At 45.0% G+C, this 15,244-nt stretch overlaps 1 pseudogene; it reads left to right on the top strand.

The window, feature by feature from the left end:
• The first annotated feature begins 11,972 nt into the window (after positions 1-11,972).
• LOC136642824 (5S ribosomal RNA) lies at positions 11,973-12,092 on the top strand (annotated as a pseudogene).
• The last annotated feature ends 3,152 nt before the right edge of the window (positions 12,093-15,244 follow it).

The following is a 15,244-nucleotide window of genomic DNA, read 5'->3' as shown; positions in this document are numbered from 1 at the left end:
ACTTCTGTAAAGGCATCACTTCGCAGAGCTTCTCTCAACTATTGAGCTGCAAAGTGACACCCTGGCAGAAGCGGCACTGCTGAAAAGGTGACCCACTTGATAATTGGACTTGCCCAGCACTTTAATTGAGCACTTTAATTTAATATCTTGAAAATATGATCAAGATTTGATCAAGATTTACATATGTTCTCTTCTGTTGTTTGCAGCTAATGAGTTCCTAAACGAGACTTAGGCCCAAATCTAACCAACTGTCCAGCACTGGCATAGCTGTGTCAGAGGGATGTGTGCTGCAATCTGCAGTTGGGTGGCACTCACAGAGGCCTCCTCAAAGTAAGGGAGTGTTTGTTCCCTTACCTAAGAGCTGCATTGCCCTTATGCCGGTGCTGGAAAGTGGGTAAGGATTGCGCCCTAAATTGCTTATTACTGGCCATTGTCTGTTGAATGGCATCATTTCTGGCTTAATTATGTAACTTCCAGCAGAAGCCTTTGCATCAATCAGTGCAAGAGCTCATTGTATCACCCCATGTAAACTAAAATATCATATGCACAGCCTAATGCAGTGGCATCACTAGGGTTGATGTATGCTCCACTAACTTTATTAATTTTAATATATAACATTACAAGTACCTCAACAAATCAGTAACCAACAAAAAATCAGTGGCCAACTTGATGACACATAACTGAATGGGAGTTCAGATATTCCCTCCAATTCATGGAAATGAGAGCTGACTTGTACAAACACCTTATTTGTTCCCTGCTGTGTTATAACAACACTTCACTTGGCTCTCGGAACATTTCAGTCTCATTTGTCAGTTTTAAGAAAATCCACATTTTGTTACATAAAGCAGTTGTGTTTTCTTTTTCTGGTTAACTGGTCATAGCTTTTGATAGACTACAGATACTTTGACACAGTTTGTTTCCTTACATGCTGCATGAAATTTTCTTTTCAATTATATATAACATGATGTTATTATTCATAAATACCAATTTTTCAAAAGGTTTCCAAAATGTTGGCACTAGTGGTGTCACACACACACACACACCCAGGATATCGCACTATGCAGTCTGCACCCCCACGACCCCCCCGGTGATGCCATGGCCTTCTGGTCTTCTGCAGGCACCATTAATACTATCTGGCCTGGTATATGAAGCGAGTTCGATGCTCTTGTACTAGAGCAAGGGTGGGCAAATTTTTAGCTTTAGGGGTCCTGGACCTTTAACAATTGTGTAGGAGAGAGAATTTCAGAGGTGCAGCTTGTCATCTGTGAGATGACAAGCTGCACCTGCTGAAATTCCCTCTTCTATACAATTGTTAAAGGTTCAAGATCCCTAAAGCTGAAAGTTTGCCCACCCCTGTACTAGAGGGACAGGGAGCTCAATGCCAAGGCATCTGAAAGAGGAGTGCAGAATAGCAATGAGCTATATAACAGAAATCTGAGGAAAGGACAAATGGAGAAAAAGAGAGCTGCATAGAAGGAGATTCTTCCGATTATGGTTTGTAGTGTTATTTCTTCATTGAGACCTGACAGTCAAAAAAGTACAGTACAATAGGAGTCAAAAAGCAAGCTGAGGGTAGGGGTGGACTGCATTTCATATGTTGAAATTTCCAGTGGACCCATGCCATGGGATCAGGTCTGGGAGGGGGGTTAATACTTGCTGCTGCCACTGAACTCACCTTCTTCCTGGACCAGATCTGCCCTCCTCTGCCCCTGTTGCTTCCTCCTTCTGCCCTCATTGCCACCTTGTTTCACCCCCCCCCACCGTTCCACCCTCCCTCACCCCCTTCTCCACCATCTTACCTTGATCGGCAGTGGTTCTGGAGGTCCCCTCTCTTTATCCAGCTTCCCTTTCAAAGTGCAGAAAATCATTTTCAAAAGGGGCATGGATTTGTTAGAAGAGGCTTCTCATTCTCTCCCTCTTTAAATCCTGCAGGGGGCAGGCAGCATTTGGCTACTTGCTTCAGGGGCACAAAAACCATGAGCTGCTTCTGTTCAAGACAGGAGAAAGCAGGTTTGTCTTCACACAGTAAATAGTACCTCAGCTGCCTTTTCAAGGGGAGTAGATAAATTCATGAATGATACGTGAAACCTTGTGAAGCATGGTGGCTAAGTGACTGTGCTACAGATCAAGACTTTCTCCATTTGAATCTGCTCCTAGCACAAACTTACTAGGAGGCTTTAGGCATGCCCCCTCCTTTCAGCCTCAGCTCTCCAGCTGAAACATGGATATAATAATACTTGGTTAGTTTACAGGGCTGCATACTCAAAGACTGCCTTACAAATGCTAAACATTATTCGTAGTCACATGGATTAAGATTCAGAGGCAACATGCCACAGAATATCAATGGCAGGAGAATAAGAGGGCTTTTCCCTTCCTTTCCCGTTTCTGGGCTCTTCTGGTGACCACTGTGGGAAATTGATACTAGACCAGATAATCCTTTGGTTTGATCCTTGCATTCTTAGAAAACCACATTTCCCCATTTTTTTAAAGTTCACTTTTACCTAAAGGTATTCCTCATAATGTGCAGGTGATGGAAATTTCAAATAAGTAAGTAATCAGAATTTTTACTGTGGCGCTTGCACAGCTCCAGAGTCTTGACCCTCTTTGAGGGGAAAAAAAATTGAATAAAGATGCAGTGACCCATCTTTCTCCATACAGCTGAAAAAAGTGCCACTAATCTGGCACAGCTAGAAAATTCACCATGGGTTTGTTCTGCACCATTCACTATTAAAAAACACGCTGTCTTACAATGCTACAGTTCACAGAGCAAATGACCAGTTGGTTAAGGTGCAGGAAGGAAAGGACCAAAAAAAAAAGGGAAGAAAAAAAATTGGTTCACACAGTTCAATAGTTTTCAGACATTTAGCAGAGTTTGCAAGCTGGAGCACCAGAAAATTAATGAGAAGGAGAGGTGGTTTATGAAGCAGAGAGAACTTCCACTGGAATGGAACCTCGGGAATGGCCACAGGTCAGGCGGGAGCAATATAGCCTCAAACAGATTATAGCTGCTACCCCAGCCAAGAATTATTTTTTTAAAAAAAATATGCAAAAGAAAAATTGCCTCCCTCCAACATTAGCTTCTCAAAATGGACTATTCAACAGCCTGGCAGAGGCTTTTACTTTTCTTCTGGGTAAATAGTTTTCACTTAAATGATCTAAATTACAGTGACAGCTGCTACAAATGTTTGCTAGCCTCCCCTTCCCTCCTCACACAGCATGTCAAATTCATATTCGCATTGGCCAACGCCATTGCCAACTGCACCTTTTCCTGCCTGGTACCAACAAAAAAAATGGCCTACATTTTACTTTCTAGACTGGGGGCTGGATCCTCACACTTGGTACAAGCACTGGGAATTCCATGGAATGGATATATGGACATTTTGTTCTTGGGCTACAATCAAATGGTCAGGGTTAAGTCGCTACTAGTTTGGAAGTTTGCCGGGAATTACCTAAATGATGCTTTTGCTTGGGCTGTTTCCTCTGAATCTGTGACAAGACAGTTGAGTTCTCAGTGTAGCACAGAAAGAAAATGGTGTACAAGGCATTGTGTCTTGATTTATACAGAATGGGGCCAACAAAAGACGTTCTTTTTGTTCTGATTCACGCAGCCAGGGCTTTTTTTCTAATGGAACGCGGGGGGACGGAGTTCTGGCACCTTTTTGCAGGGGCCCCTCCCCTTTGGAGGCATTCCAGGAGGGGGGAGCAAAATAGAGGCATTAGCTGGGTGGGTGCTGGGGGAGCTGGGTGGGCGGGCGCCTGGCCCCTGCCTGACCACACAACGACCCCCCTCCTGCCCCATCTCCAAGCTCTCGCCTGAGCCCAGCCCGCCTCCCCTCTCCCCACGCTCTGCTTCCCAGCGCAGCTTCCAAGCGTGGAGGACGCAGGGGACACACACCGACGCTGAGGAGGAGGAGGACAGCCAGCCAGCCAGCCAGGGAGATGGGCTGCGGCACCCACAGAACGCCCAGGTACTGGGTTGGCGGAGGAGGAGGGGAAGGAAACTGGCTGGTGCAGCCCCATGCCAATCTGCAGCATGAGCCTAGGCGTGTCTACTCAGAAGTATGTCTCATTATGCTCAATGGGGCTTGCTCCTGGGAAAGGGTGCATAGCCTTGCAGCCTGAGAGCCCAAGCATATCTACTCAGAAGTAAGTTCAACTATGTTCAATGGGGCTTACGCCCGGGAAAGTGTCATAGCCTTGCAGCCTGAGTAGACAGGCAGAGGAAGGGCTCTGAGGCTGCAGTCCTCTCCACACCTTCCTAGGAGGAAGCCCCACTGCCTCTAGTACTGACTTCTGAGTAGACAGGCAGAGGAGGGGCTCTGAGGCTGCAGTCCTCTCCACACTTTCCTGGGAGGAAGCCCCACTGCCTCTAGTGGGACTGACTTCTGAGTAGACAGGCAGAGGAGGGGCTCTGAGGCTGCAGTCCTCTCCACACTTTCCTGGGAGGAAGCCCCACTGCCTCTAGTGGGACTGACTTCTGAGTAGACAGGCACAGGAGGGGCTCTGAGGCTGCAGTCCTCTCCACACTTTCCTGGGAGGAAGCCCCACTGCCTCTAATGGGACTGACTTCTGAGTAGACAGGCACAGGATTGGGCCCTGAGGCTGCCATCCTATCCACAGTAAGCTCCATTCACTAAAGTGGACTTCTGAGTAGAAATGCATAGGATTGGGCTCTTAGGCTGCAATCCTAGGCACTTTCCTGGGAGTAAGCTCCATTGACTAGAACAAGACTTATTTCAGAGTAGACATACCTAGGATTGGGCTCTTAATCCTGGCAGAGATATATATCTGCACCCATTTTCGCATGCTAAGGGCAGGTGAAAAGGGATTCTATGTGTGTACAACGTGCTGTCCAGCCTTGCCAGAGATCCTCCTCATCCTTCCCCCACAAGCATGCCTTCCGCCAGCCAGCGTTTGCAGCTGCTCTCCAGCAATGCAAAGCAGCTGCTCAGGGCAGCAGAGGACATACAATTGCATGCGAAGCGCCTTCCCAAAGACACAGAGTATTCTGATACCTGAATTAAACCATATTTAATCACTTGTTTGCAAATGTAGCTGTTTCTATGTGCACCTAAGGACCCCTCTCATGTAAGAATTCCTTTTTTGTTCTTACTCCCACAGTTGCTTAGAGTAATTTTACTACATGGAACTCACGTAAGCCATTTTTTGGAATCCATTCACTGCTTCCTCTCCTTGAAGTAGTGCCACACTACATACTACATGACACTAGTGCACCTGTACAGTATTTTTCCCCATGTGTAGAAAAAATAGCTAGGGGGAAGGGGATGTGGACATTGACAGCCCAATCCTATGCATGTCTACTCAGAAGTAAGTTCATCTTTAGGGGGAAGCACATAAAAAATATTTTATTTCTCAAATAAATAAATAAATAAATAAATAAATAAAGATTAACAAGTTGTGAGTTCCTGCACCTTTTTATTTACAAAAAAAGCACTGCACGCACCTATGGAGAGAAACCCACCTAGACTAGACTGGATTCAGCTGGCAGGTGCTATGCCACTAAACAAACAAACACAGATTCACTATACTACTGCAAGTAATTATAACATTAGTTGAGTGCACTGACAGTCTGCTTGTTGTACACAGCACTTGTAACAATTCCTATTCACATGTGAATTTCAGAAAAAAGCAGGCCACCAAATCTCTGACATTATTAACTGGTCCTTTGTTCATGTAGACATCTTCCTTAATGACCTATTTTCATCCTATGGTTTAAGTTGTAAATCTCTCCCCTGACCAAAAAATATGATGTGCAGAAAACTAAAGTGATGATACAAGAGAAAGATACAAGTGCTACTGCTCTGTCTTTATATCCCCTTTTCTCCTATTCATTACAATGTTAGTATGATACAATATCTATTACCTCATTTATGCTGTGCATTTTCCTCCCTCCCTCCCTGTCACAGGGAAATACGGTATTACATCATGCACTGTGTTGTACTTGGTGTTACCAAAGTAGAAAGAAAGACATGGAAAGGAGGCAGCTTTGTGTCCCTTGTAACATCTTGTCCTGAAATCACTTACCTAATTAAATGTGAGTCATTCGGCTGAATGATTCTATGTGTTGTGTCTGATTCTATTGCATAAATCAGTATTTTTCAGACTTCTGATCACATGGGCACATTTTTTTCTCTCCAGGACTAAAATTGAGGCAGATTTCACATTTAAATTTGAAAAGATTTGGATATATTTTCTAGAACTAGAATCATAGAGTTGGAGGGGACTTTGTATGCCATCCAGTCCTTTTCAACTCTTGCTTGATGCAAAAAATTCAGAACTAGAACATCCCTAAGAGATAGTTCTCCAGTCTGATCTTGAAGATTTCTAGCAAAGAAGAACCCATCTGCCCCCATAATTGGTTCCATTGCTGAATTGCTCTGACAATTAGCCTGCTAACTATGAAGAGGCATCCTCTTTGCACCTACAGCTAGCCCAGTTAGTATTCCTCTCAGTGGGTTTGCGCCCACTGCCACCCGGGGCTCTCCCCTGTCTGTCCCCTGGCATTCCTGCATTTTGGGGAGGAGTGCCTCTCTGGGGGCTGCTCCTCCTCCTACCCACGGCTTCCCCCCAGCCCTGGCAGCCTGCAGGGGCAACTGGTGGGGTCTGCCCTCAGCCTCCCATGGCTCTCCCCCACCTGTCCTCTGCCCCCTCACACCTCTAGGTAAGGCAGGGGTTGGCCAGGCAGCGAGCCCCTGACAGGAGCTTTTGCATGGTGCAGGCTATCACCGACACAAGCAAGCCTTCCCACCAAGCAAAGCATGAGATTTAGCCTACAATACTCTCTACAATTTCCTGGGAGTAAGCCCCATTGACTACAATGGGGTTTACTTCTGAGTAGAAACACATAGGGCTGGACTCTTTAAAGATCAGCATCCCAACTGTGAAAGAAGCCAGGCAGCTGGCAATGGGAGGGCTGAGTACGGAGCGGAGAGGACGGGATTGATAACAGCTGCCTTAGTTTCCTTCCATCCGGAATTGTCAGGCTGCAGTATTTTTGTAACTCTATGGAATTTAGCACAACGAGGTTTTTGTTAATTGCATCGAGTCACGGAACAGAACTAATGCAGATAAATAGGCTCCACCTGTATATTGTGATCAATATTGGGGATTCTTTGGGTATCCTTCCTCATCCTATGGAACGGTGTCATAGATAGGCAAGCCTCCCGCAGACTCAGACAGCAGGGTTGGGTTGGCTCTAGGACCAGGTGCCCCAGCTGACTGGGTAAGAGGGGTGGAGCTGGGAACTCCATGAAGGCCAGGGAGGCCAATGATGACAAAGGTGGGAGGAACATCAGTGCTGCATGGAATAGTACATACTTAATTTTTTTCAAGATACACTTCAAGCTCCAGCACAATTTGTGAATCACTGACATAAATCTGGAGGGATGAATGCAAGATTACTTTTTTTAAAAAACAACATGGGTTAGCATCTTTGGTACATGTTTGATTTTTCAAGACAAGAGTTGGAGCAGTAACGGCTGGGTATTAAAATAATAGACATAATAAAGTGTGGATCATTCTTTTGCACAATCATTCTGTAAATTTTGTTTAGTTTGCATGGGATATTGTTAATTACAGTAATTTATCATGCTGGCACAAGGTAGGATTCACATGCCTGGAATGTTTGCTTTCCCCTCTCCCTGCAGTTGAAATTCTTAGTTTTTATATGAGACAGGGTAGTGCTAATTGAATTTTCACTTGGGTAGATAAAATCTTTAACAACTCTGGAGTAACTACATAAATGCTTTTCATTCAGTGATGTGGATCAGAATGATTTACAGCACCTTTCATGTAATCATGCTAATTTTGCTTTCATATGATTAATTAAAACAATATGCTCCTCCTTTGCAAAATGGAATTAACACACCCAAGGAGACAGGTTTTATTGCAAACTTCTCTTTCTGGTAATAAAAGTAATTTTCATGCATCATGTTTTTTTGACAAAGGTAAGTAAACATAAATGGAAGAGAAAATAGCACACAGGGCCAAAGTTACCCATCATGAAATAATAATATAATATATAATATACAGTATTTATATACCGCCTTTCTTGGTCTTTATTCAAGACTTTATTCAAGGCGGTTTACACAGGCAGGCTTATTAAATCCACGCAGGGATTTTTACAAATTGAAAGAAGGTTCTTTCTTTCAAGAACCACTACATTCGAGGTGTTTCGTTCCAATCTGGCTTCACATTCTGGCCTCCATCCTCCCACGCTCAGAGCAGATGGAATGGCTCGGCTTCAGCTTGTCAGCTGCTTCAAGGTCGCACGGTGCCGGTGGCCTCGAACTGGCGAGCTTGTGGATGTTATCTTCAGGCAGATGGAGGCTCTACCCTCTAGACCAGACCTCCTGCCCAAGAAACTCCAAGAAACTCCAATAAATTCAGTGGTTTTTTTGCCAAAAAATAATTCAGTGGTTTTCTTGTCAAAAATAATTTGGCCATCAAATTAGTGGTGGCAAAAAGAAGAGGCCACTGATTCACTGGGTATTGATGGCCTCTGAATAGCTAGAGAAAGTGTTCCCAAAATCTGCAAGCAATGGTAAAAAAAATAAAATGATGTTTCTATTCAGCTTGTTGCTGACTTTGGGCCTGATCCTGAGCCCAGTGAGCTGGCTTACCTCCGGTGCATACTATCGTAAAGGTGCCATAAGGCACAGTTGCAAACCTTATCATGGGCCCAACGCCAGACCTAGCCCAGCGGGAGCTCACCCTAGGCCAGCTCAGGCACTGGATCGGTGGTCCATCACCTGTGCAAAGCACTGGGCAGTGGAGAGATAAGACAGGGCAGGGGGAGGCAGGGAGGAGACATTCTGGAGCGTGAGGGGGAAGGAGTGGGGCAGAAGGAAGGCAGGACTGGTGGAGCTGAGCTAAAGAGCTGCTGCAGAATCAAGTAGCCCCATTGCAGGACTACTTCCTGGGGAAGGGGATGAAAGTCCCCTTCCCCTGAGGAACCAGTGGTGGCTGCCCAGTATGCTCAGGATGCCACTGCAGCCATTTTGATGGCACGTACCAAGCAGCTCAGGATTGGGCTACCCGGGTACAGTTAGACATGCACCCAATCAGCTGGGCACCCAATCTGAACAAAAGTCCCACACTATGATGCAGCCTCCATTGCATCCAACTAGAGCATGCTTGGACATCTCCTCAGGGTAAGGGAATTTTTTCCCCTTACACACCAGGTAAAACCCCAGCAGCCTCTATGGGTCTACTCAGATCCACACCACCTATATCACTGCCACAATCTGAGCCACCCTATGTTAGGGGAAAAGGCTTGGGACAGGGAACAGGATATAACCGAGGCCTCCTTTGACATTCCTGCCCCCTCTCAGACCTGATCCGCCCCCTCCCCAACCCTTGCCATGTAACACTTTTCTCCTATTCTGCTGTCCCAACCCCCACCCCTGCGGTCAGGAGAGCACCTAGCACCTACCTACTCCTGCAGGCACAGCCATAAAAAACAAAGGAAGTTTTAAAGAAAAACAGATGTTATGCAACACTCATTTAATTGGTATAGGAGTTTCAGTTCAATGGGCAAGAGGATGCTGTGAGCAGTGCACTGATTGAGAAAGAAAGGTGATTTCAGATGGCTAGCAGACTAATTAGAATTTCACCTAAGTTTGCTTCAGATCAAGAGCTTGTCTGCACATTCAATGAACTCTAATAAGATGGGGAGAGGGCAAGAACATAACAGCAAAATTTGCCCCCCTCCCCACATGTGTTCATCCTCTTGACAAATATCTGAAATGTGGAAACATTTATACCTGTGTTTCTTCTTTATACCCACCCTCCTAATGGGTGGGTCCCACCTCATGAGTCCATTTCAGGTGGGTTCCCATTTGTGAGGGGTGCCCCAAAAAGGGGGGGTCTCAGGGCATCATCTGGCAGGGTGCCGAGGGTCAGCTGGATGGTCTCATGGGACCCCTGGGTGGGGTGTCCACCTCCCTGGGGTTCCTTGCAGGGGAAGCCTCAGACCAAGCCAGGGGGAGGGAGTTCACAACACCCTCATCCTCTTCCCTGGAGGCAGAACCTGAGGCCCTTGGTCTTCAGGCAGGGGCTCCAGCCTCCTGCCTTCCCTCTACAGAACTGCCTGTCATCACAGGCCTCCCTGCTTTTATCCTCCCCAGCCACACCCTGGGCTCCTCCCCTTCCTCCCTCTCTAGGCTTAAAGGGGCCCTGACCCTGGCCTACTTCCCTCCTCTTTGGTGGTTACTGGTGACCTAGCCCTGCTCAGGTCAGGGGGGGGGGGACGGTCTCTCCCACCCAGCTGCCCTTCTTACCTGGTCAGCTCCCACCTGGTCTTCTCCCACCCTTGCAACATCTTACCTGGTCAGCTGGAGAAGTGGTGGCAGCTCTATGGCCAGGCAGTTCTGCCCCTGGCCTGCAGCCAGGTAAGGCAGGGGTTGGACAAGGGCTTGACCCCTGACATCATTCATTTCAATATTTTATTTTTAATCTATTAGACTTGATGCTACCATGGGATGTGACTACATTTGGGGAAATGTTACAGACCTCTACTTTGAACAAGCTACTATGTATATTCTTTTGACAATGATAGTGAATGGGACTTGCTCCTTTCTAAATGTGGGTAGGATTGAACCTAGGATTGTTAAAAATTTTCCTACTTGGTGTCATTTCTGGTCATGACATCACTTCCGATGGGTCCTGACAGATTCTCATTCTAAAAAATGAGTCCCGGTGCTAAATGTGTGAGAACCACTGATCTATACAGTATAATTCTCAAGTCACTCAGAAGGCAGCAACAAGCATTCCATTTCGCCCATCCTGTTATATTGGGGGGGGGGGGGGCCTGATGTGATGATTTCACAGACTTTTTAGATAATCCAAACATTCTCAGGATGCTGAAACAATAATGAAAGGTTGATAAAAAAAGAGCAGTGAAGTGATTCTATGGTGAACAGTATGCAAGTAGCAAATGATGGCTGCAATGTCAGAAGAGCCAAGAGAGAGGCACCCCTCACTGCACCAAGGGAGTCATTTTACAGGATGGTGCACAAGAAATCAACTAAACTGCTGTCATTAGTTTTAATAGCTTTCATGTGGGCAGCTAATGGCACCCCAAACCACGAAGAATATTTCCCTTCTAAGCACACCTTGGTGCCTCATTTGACTTCAAGCTTGGGTGGAGGTGATAGATAGAAAAGGTTACGTGCTCAAGGTGTCGGAACAAGTACAGTGACCTAATCTTATCTCTACAAATAAAATAAGCTCTATTCCATTATCTAATCAATGGGGAGGCATACAAGATTAAAAAAAATTAATTTAATTTCTCTATTCATTTTTGTTGCTGAAAACTTCATTACAAGTATGTTCATTTCATCACAAAATGTGTCCATTTTTGTTCAGTCATTCCTTCTCCATCTATTTTGGTGAGAGAAGCTGCACTTCCCCTGCCTTTCACTGTGCTATTTTTCAGCCCACTGGAATTAAATTGGCAATTGTTCCAGGATCCCCCCCAATGGATCAGACCTGCCAAATTTCAGAGAGGTAGGAAAAGGGGGTTCTGTTTTAGAGGAAATTTCAATAAGGCACACCAACACTGCTGTTTATACTTACAGTAAATAGAAATAAACACTATAGACATGGTGGATGGAGCCTCATAAAGATAGATCTGGGCTGGTGCTTTGTATGATAGACAGCAAGGAATTGTGAAATTCAACACACTTCTGTGCGTCGAATCAGTGGTTTGAAAAGTGGATTTCAAATGAACTGCTTCTCACTGCTATAGAGGAGGAAGACCCCGCCCAACACTTTGTCACAAAGGGGCTCTGAATAATTTGATGAGAAGAAATGATTGTTGGCCAAGGTGACATGAAAAATTCAACCATCACCACCACCACTTCTTTTTCCCATCCAACCATTATGAGTGAGATCTGGTCTTAAATAGACTAATGCCACACAGTGATTTTATCATGGCGATAAATCATGAGGCTTACCGCAACTGTTACCCTGCACATGCCTGATCTCATCTGATCTTGGAAGCTAAGCAGGGTCAGGCCTGGTTAGAACTTGGATGGGAAACCGCCTGGGAATACCGGGTGCTGTAGGCTTATACCATAGTCTTTCGAGACTGAAGGTTGCCAACCAAACCAAATCATGAGGGATTAGAAGTGGATTCCAGAGGTGGAATGGAAAGGAAATCTCATGTGATAATGCAACTAAACAAGCCCAAGTATCACATGAATTATCAATTCACCATATGGTAAGCAAATAGTTTAGAGTTTAGATTGTGTCCCAGCTGCAAGTGCCCCATTCAGAACTAAAAAAGAGAGCTAGCCATTGCTGCTCCAGAAGATTGGTTGTCAGTGCTTCCATTACTATGGAGGAGTCTCATGTTGGGGGCCACATGGCATTAGTCGATCTAGCCTGAGGCAGGTTTTATCACTGACTATCCTGAAGAAGTTAAAGACAACAAAATAAGAAACAGAAGATGAAAATTAATCCATAGTCTTCACAGGGTGCTTTTTCACACAGCTTGTTGGATAAAGCATTAGCCTGCAGTGTGCAAATGGAGATGGATATTGCTTTACTTTGGATACATGCACTGGGAAACCACTACTTGCATTCACTTTTCATTGTGTCCTCCCAAGGTGCACACAAAAAAACATTCATATTAAGCCTTACCTGTTCTTTTTTTGACACAGGGATTAGCAGCAGTATTAGAGCAGTTTGGACCCAAAAGGCAAACAAACTAAACCATGACTGGCCTTGGCAATATCCTCCAAACTCCAGTTCAATTAATTTAAAGCATTTCACAGGCCATACACCATGTCAGTACCTCCCTCTTATGCTTGGCATTTTTCTGCTTCTGCAAAATTAATTTGATGACTATGTTAAACTAATAATTGCCTAATTTTCACAAATGGTCTCCTGGTACACTCTACTCAGAACTTGTTTCTCTTGGGAGATGCAGTGGGATCCAAGTATGTTATTTATGGAATTGGAGCTAATTTAATTAATTTTAGATGGAACACATTCCGTTTCACAGACTATTACTGCCTTCCGGGCTTCTTAACAGGGACCGTATGTGGCATTTGTGGACTTCTGTCTTTTCCTATGATGTTTGAGGCCATAAAACCCAGATTAACAAAGTGACCTTGAGAGGGACATATTTTTGGGTTAAGAACTTCAGTTCTCTAGGAGTCAGAAATCTTTGTTTGATACATCAAATTGCATTTCAAGTAACATGAAACACTCAAAAATGGGTAGTTCAATGCTTTCTCTTTAATCCAGAGAAATTGTCTCACATTTGGAGGGAGACACTAATACCCTGAAGATTTTTTGCACCCCCCCCCCAATAGCAGCACATATCCAGTTTGGAGGTCTTTAAGCAGAGGCTGGATAACCACCTATTGTGGATTTTGTAGCTGTGAACAACATGCGCTGCCATGGGGGTTGGACTCACTATTTTGAAGGTCCCTTCCAATTCTAAGATTCTCTGAATTCCCACCGAGATCTTCTCAGTCAAGGAACACAACCAATTAACTGAGGAGTACTTGTCTTTGATTACTATTATAGAGACAGATCTTGTGAACATACGTGTCATCTCCCCTCTTGTTCCCTACCACCACTGCATTGTAATTAGTTACCTCCCTCCTTACCTTTTCTTCTGGTTCTTTTCACACTAGTGGGTGTCCTTTTTTTTCACTGAAGTTCTTGAAATCAGACCCAACCAAATTTACACACTTCTAAGCCTCATTGATTTTAATGGGCGAGTTAAGGATGGGTTTAAATCTCTTTAATAGAAATCAATGGGACTTCGATATGCTTTGCTTCAACCCAATGATGGCCAGCATTGTTTTGTGCTACTGAAGGGAAGAGTTGCACTGCTGGAGCATAACAAAGCACTTTTCATGGCTCAGTTCCACTGCAGGAGAAGAAAAACAATTGAAGCGCTGCAAATGGCATTTATTGCATTTATTAATACACCATCTTTCTCTCATGGGAACACTGATAGTGAAGTTCTTGGGCAGTCTTTCACCTGGCTGCTTCTTCACAATGGGCTGGACAGGGCATGCTGGGTTAGACAGGAAAGTTCTGCTACTAGCATGCTATACCAGTTGGGTTTGCGTAAGAAGGAGGTGATGACAGAACACTCCTGTTCCAATCACTTCCTGTTCCAATGAAGTAGAATCAATAGAACAGGATAACAGCAGCCCTGCTTCTCATTTCCCAACTGGGATTGTGTATTCCATGGCAGCAATGCTGGAGGAAGAGGTGGGTCACTGCTTGCACCAGTACTTTTCTTGATCACTCTCTGCATAACAAATAGTGTGATATTTGCTTTATTTCCAAATAGACAGGCTGAGCACTGGGTGGCAATAGATAGCAGAGCATTTCTTACAAGCGCCTTCAGTTCTCCAGAGAGATGTTCCTGCAGCCTAAATGGTGTTCTTAGTTCCCAGCTATTTTTCTCAGCTTTAATTTTCTAGATGATCAGTTCTCAAACTCACTCGGAATTTGAGCCCGAAGGTAAAATCTTTGCAGGGGCTGGGAGAATAGCAGCAATGCAATTCTCAGGATCACGCTGCTGCAGGGGAAGCAGGGAGCCCCCAGAGCCCTCTACAGTGCTCCCTGCAGCATATATAGAAAGTTTTAAAAGTTATTGCCACCCATTTCTGCAAAACTGGAAGTGGGTTGCTATCACTTTTTTTACTTTCTACAATACAGGCCATGCAGGCCGTGCAGGGGCCCGGGCTCCCTGCACCCTTTGAACAATGGCAGCAGGGATGTTACATTTTTTTAAAACCCCTTCTTCCCTCGCAGTAGTGCGATCCTGAGGATCTCATTGCTTCCTCCCCCCTGCCCCCGCCCTTAAAGGGAAAGGGGCAGTGGCTCTCCAGCTGGTGATTTGCGACCCACCAGTTTGAGAACCACTGTCCTAGATCTTTCTCAGTCTGTCTAACTCAGATGGACCCTGCTTGTCTGTTTTCACTCAGAAATGGCTAGAAAATGGCTCCTTTTGTCACGCTGACCACACAAGGAGAGACAAACCTTACCTCCTCACCTCAGACCTTCCCATCAGGTCAGGATTACTTCATACAAGCTTTCAGTAATCCCTTTCATTCTGGATATTTCACAGTCATTAGTGCCTCATACAGAGACATCCATTTGACCATCTATTAGATCACAGAGTTGGCCAAGCTGGTAGCCATTACCTAATCCTGTAACATTATTTTTTCTCTCGGTGTTATCTATTGCA

Source organism: Tiliqua scincoides, chromosome 2, assembly GCF_035046505.1.
Source record: "Tiliqua scincoides isolate rTilSci1 chromosome 2, rTilSci1.hap2, whole genome shotgun sequence".
Lineage (NCBI taxonomy): Eukaryota > Metazoa > Chordata > Lepidosauria > Squamata > Scincidae > Tiliqua > Tiliqua scincoides.
This window is presented reverse-complemented; position numbering and strand designations above follow the sequence as displayed.